Below are 5,709 nucleotides of genomic sequence, written 5' to 3'. Positions count from 1 at the left end.
ATGCTGCTCTTTTGATCACAAGTGGTTGGTTATTCTGAGGAATATGTACTTTCCTAGTGTTGCTCACTTATTAAGCTAATGTTTGGCGGAAAAGTGAGGCATGCAGGTGAGTTCAGTTTCAGGCCTGAAGGGTAACTAACGGCCATAGTCTGAAAGCTTTACTAGACTCTATACAACCAATAAAACTGGTCTTTTTGTGATTTTGAGTTTTGTTAGGCATTTTTTCTACCACTCTATCCAGGAACTTCTAATAGGATCCTCTTCCAAGAAGCAGGCAGTAGTAGTCAGGCACCATCTGAGGGTTATGGAGGTTGAGGTTTGTACACTAGAACACCACATCTTGATGCTAATCCTTTCTAGAAGGAGTGTCGAGATGTGATGCAGTCGAATTCAGAATCAATTTTTCCCCCATAAGAAATAGCTGAAAACATATTACCGTAATCCTTTCTTGACCACCAAGTTTATACCCTAAGCTTGTCTTTTTATACAAAACATTACCCAGAACTTTCAAAGTAAGTAAGTTCAGAGTTAAATAATACAATTTAAATAAGAAACACAACATTTTTAAAGTTTTTAACAACTATAGTATGGCTGATACCTTGAGATTGATGAGGATCTGTGGGCACGGATGTGGAGAGGAGGCATGGAGAGAGAGTCGTTTGGAAGGGGAATCCCCATGAAATCAACTGGCAGCTGCTTTTCAGGAGTTGCTTCTTTTTTTTCTCTCTCTCTTGTTGTTGCCTTTTTTCCACTAGGATCTGGCTGGCTTTCTCTAAAAAAAAAAAATCTGTCTAATGTGGTCTGCTATTCTAAAAGGGTTCACTAAATTATCATCAACTATGGATAACACAGCTAAGCAGTTCCTTATCATGCTGATTCTTTAAAAAAACAACAAAAAAAACCTCTTTCTTGGGTCCCATGTGTTTTATCTAAAAACAGTACAAAAAGCCAGAAAACTAAGAAAATTATAGCAAATCTCTTGGAACACAGCTGCAAAAGGTTTAAACGTGTACTAACAACGCCAATTAACGCCGAGTGACCTAAACATGAACTGCTTTTATTTACAAGAATGAGGTGCATCTGGTCAGATTCCGATGTTTTGTTCGAGCTCCAATGCAAAATGTTCTCGACATTTTGGGTAGAAATCTGATTCTGTGGAGAACTGATGCGGTCGAGGACCAGGGTTCTAGGGTGGTGTCCCTGAGTGGTACACGTCTGTGCTTTCCTGCCCTCTACTTTGCAGAGAGTGGTGATGAGTAGAACTGCCAACAGCAAGGCCAGTGGTTTGAAACCAACAGCTGATCCTAATGATAAAGACAAGGCTTTCTACTCCCTAAAGAGTTAGTCTCTGAAACTCACAGGAGCGGTTCTCCCCAATAGAGTAAGTGTGAATCAGCATCTACTCAATGTCGGTGAGTGACTTAACTTCACTACTTATTCCTTATATAGTTACTCACAAGGTCATAAGACTCCAGTTACCATTCAACAATATATTTAGAACACAGTCTCTGTGGTATAGGTTATGCCAATTAACCTTGGTACCCCCTAAATTATGATTCTGAGCTTTATTAATACCGAGACTATGATACTGAGGCTAAGCAACTCATTCTTTCAAGATGTTTGTTTATGGTTAACATGTTTTCACAATTTTGTCCCCTGTATGCCTTACTGTATTTATGGATCTACTTTCAATATATTTAAATATATATCAAAAAATATCCTCTAAAACCTATAATTTGTATGCCTGATCCCATTTTTCTTCTTATATGTTTTCAGCATGCTTATCAATCTATGCATCTACTCAGAGAATTTTTATTTCAAGATTTGTTATATACTATTCTTTTTGTAGTACCTACCTCTGTTGCCTTTAACTCATACTGTAGTTCAAAATATGGACCTGGGGATTGCTAAATATATACTATAATTTTTCAAGACCAAGACCAAAAAGCAAATAGCTTTTTCAGTAATAAAAAAGGAAACTGTGCTCATGCACATCTCCAGATAGAATGCACAAAAATCAAATTGACTATATCTGTGGGAAGAGAAATGGAGAAGCTCAATAACAGCATCTAAAACAAGGTCAAGGACTGACTGTGGAACAGACCATCAGTTGCTTATATGTAAATTCATGTTAAAGGTGAAGAAAATTAAGACATGTCCATAAGAACAAAAATACAACCGTGAATCTATCCCAACTGAAGTTAGAGAGCATCTCAAGAACAAAGGTGATGCACTGAACACTATTGCTAGAAGCCCTGATGAACTGTGGGAGGACATCAAGAACATTTATGAAGAAAGCAAAGGTCATTAAAAAGATAGGAAAGAAAAAGATCAAAGTGGATGTCAGAGGAAACTCTGAAACTTGCTGTTACTGGTACAGTAGCTAAAGCAAATAGAATGATGAGAACTGGACGAGCTGAAGAGAAATTTCAAAGGGCAGCTTGAGAACACAAGGCCAAATAACATGATGAAATGTCCAAAGATCTAGAGTTAAAAATCAAAAAGGAAAACACCCTCAGCCTATCTTAAACTGAAAGGCCTAAAAAAAAAAATTCAGTCCTTGAGTTGAAATATTGTAAGGCAAAACATTGAACGATGCAGGAAGCATCAAAGGAAGATGGAAAGAATCCGCAGAGTCACTGTACCAAAAAGAACGTATGACCATTTCAGGAGGTGCATGGGAGCTAGAACCGATAGTACAAAAGGAAGACGTTCAAGCTGCACTGAAAGCATTAGCCAAAAACCAGGCTTCAGGTATGGATGGAATGCCAATTGGAATGTGTGTTTTTTTAACAAGTTGAAAAAGTACTAGAAGCCCTTACCTGCCTATGCCAGGAATGTGGAAGACAACTACTTAGCCAGCTGACTGTATTTATACACATTCCAAATAAAGGTGACGCCTCAGAATGCTCAAATTATAAAAGATTATCATGGCTATCCCATGCAAGTAAAATTTTGCTTAAGCTCATCCAATAATGGTTGCAGTAGTATATCGTCAAGGAGTTGCCTGAAGTTCAGGTCAAATTCACAAAAGGACTTGGAACAAGGGATATCCTTGCTGATGTCAGATGGATTTTGGTGGAGGGCAGAGAATCCCAGAAAGAAGTTCATTTTGTTTTATTAACTGTTCCAAGGCATTTGACTGTTTGAATCATAACAAACTATGGATAACCTTGAGAAAAATTGGAATTCCAGAGCACTTCACTGAGCTCCCGGGGAACTTGTACGTAGATCAAGAGGCAGTTGTAAGAACAGAGTAAGGAAATACGACATGGTTTAAAATTAGGAAAGGTGAGATACTAAATTGAATCTTCTCACCATACTTGTTCAATCTGTATACTGAGCAATTAATCAGAAAACCTGGCTTCTATGAAGAAGAACTTCGTGTCAGAATTGGAAGAATGTTTATTAAAAACCTGCAATATGCAAATGACACAAGCTTGCTTCTGAAAAAGAGGAAGGCTTGAAATACTTGCTGAGGAAGATTAAGGCTTGCAGCCTGCAGCATCAATGACAACGCAATGTAAAGAAGCTCAAAATCCCCACAACTGGAACAAAAGGTAACATAAATGGAGCAAAGGTTGAGATGGTCCATGACTTTGTCTTGCTTGCATCCACAGTCAGTGCTCATGGAAGCAGCTGTCAAGAGATGAAAAGATAGAGTGCGTTGGGTAAATCTGTTGCACGAGACCACTCCAGATTATTGAAAAGCATGGATGGTACTTTGAGGATTAAAGTGCCCCTAACCCAAGTCATGGTATTTTCAACTGCCTCATATTCATGTGGAAATTGGACACTGAATAAGTACAATTGAAAACAAAGCAGTACATTTGAATTGTGCTGAAGAAAAATATTTAAAATACCATGGACTGAAAAAAGACAAACTCATCTGTCTGTCTCAGAAGTATGGTCAGAGTGCTAGTTGGAGGCAAGGATGGAAACTTTGTCTTATGTATTTTGGATATGTTTTCAGGAGTGTCCATGCCGTGGGGAAGGACATCATGCTTATAGAGTGAAGAGGCGGTGAACGAGAGGAAGGCTCTTGAGATGGATTGACATGGTGGCCACAATGAGGCCCAATGAAAGAACAAATGTGAGGTCCTGCAGGACCACGCTGTGGAACCGGCTCATAGGCACCTAACAACAATAACATTGGTCTGTTTCTCTTCATGAGTGATGCCTTTTGCAAGGTTTGGTATTATGATGATGCTTGCTTCATATGATTAATTTGTGAGTAGTCCATCCTTTTCTATGCCCTGGGATATTTTTAATAAAGTTGACATTCGCTCTTCTTTGAATGTTTTTGTTTTTTTTTTAATAATTTGTCTCTGAAGCTCTCTGGACCAGGACTATTTTTTGCTAGGCGATCTTTCATGGCCTGTTCAATTTCTTTTCTTTCTTTGGCTAGGTGCCTGTTAAAAATTCTATACCAATCTGCATTGGGTTAAGTAGGGCATGCATTTTAGATATGTATGCATTTATTTTAGGTTTTCAAATTTATTGGAATATATTTCATAATATTGTGTTTTTCCCCAAATCAGTTGGTTCTGTTGTGACAGCACCCATTTAATTTCTTTTCTTTTCATTCTTATAAAAAAACAAAACTCATGCATTTTGTTTACATCTTCTGCCTTTCCTTCTTAGATCTGGTATGGGTTGTTAATTTTGTTTATCCTTTCAAAGCAACAATTTCTTGTGTTATAAATTCTTTCTATTGGTCACGTTTTTTCTATTTCACTTATTTCTGCTCCAAACTTTTATTATTCACTTTGTTCTCTTTCTGTAGGCTAGTTTGCTGCTGCTTTTCTCATTGTTTGAGATAAGGAGTTAAGGGATTTATTTGATTTTTCTCTTTTGATATGTGCTATTACTGCTATAAATTGCCCTTTTTGTCCCCAAAGTTTTGGTATGTTGTTTTGGCACTGTCATTTGGTTAATTGCTTTTCTTATTTCCCTTTGAATTTCTTCTATCACCCAGAAGTTTGTTTGTTTGCTTGTTTTTCACTCTCTAACCCGCTTCAGTGCCTGAAGCCCATAGGGTAAAGCCAGGCAATGGTTCGGGGTCACAGTTAGCTTTCACGGGGGACACTGTGAGAGGCCCATGGATCAGACCTGCCACAAATCCAAATCCATGCACAACACCTAGAAGTTTTAAATCAGGGTTTATTCAGCTTTCTTGTTTCATTTTTCCCGTCTAGCTCTTTCTTGTGTTGAGTCTATTGTACGATGCTCTTAGAAAACTTTTTATAGTATTTTAATGATTCTTAATTTATTGATGTTTGCTTTGGGGCCTAAAACCTCGTCTATTTCTGGGACTATTTCATTGGTGCTTGGAAAATAATGTGTTTTGCACTGTCACGTGAAATGTTCTATATAAGTTAACAAGGTCAAGTTTTTAAATTGCACTTAGTTCTTCTGTACTTTTTTTCCCTAGTTTATCTTTCCGTCAACAAAAATGGTATATTAAGATCTGATATTATTGAAGTAGAATATTTATTTCTTCAATTCTATTAAATTGGATATGCGTATTTCGAGGCTGTTTCATTGACTGCACAGATTATTTATTATGGCTATGCCCTCTTGTTCTATTGACCCATTCATTAGTCATTATGTAAAGATCTTCCTGGCTCTTTATGCTGGCGATTGTCTTAAAGCCTATTTTATCAGAAATTTACATGGCTACGAATGCTCTTTTTGATTGCCATTATC

The 5,709-nt window shown here is 37.4% G+C and overlaps 1 non-coding gene across 1 annotated transcript; it reads right to left on the bottom strand.

Annotated features, from left to right (window-relative positions):
• Positions 1-5,002: 5,002 nt before the first annotated feature.
• On the bottom strand, positions 5,003-5,135 carry LOC115868367. Its single transcript, XR_004045543.1, has one exon. It is a non-coding gene; the product is annotated as a small nucleolar RNA SNORA42/SNORA80 family (small nucleolar RNA).
• Positions 5,136-5,709: the final 574 nt, after the last annotated feature.

This window comes from Echinops telfairi, unplaced genomic scaffold (genome assembly GCF_000313985.2).
Source record: "Echinops telfairi isolate 266 unplaced genomic scaffold, ASM31398v2 ScPeMD7_9;HRSCAF=40, whole genome shotgun sequence".
Classification (NCBI taxonomy): domain Eukaryota; kingdom Metazoa; phylum Chordata; class Mammalia; order Afrosoricida; family Tenrecidae; genus Echinops; species Echinops telfairi.
The sequence above is the reverse complement of the archived record's forward strand: the minus strand, read 5'-3'. Positions and strand labels throughout refer to the sequence as shown.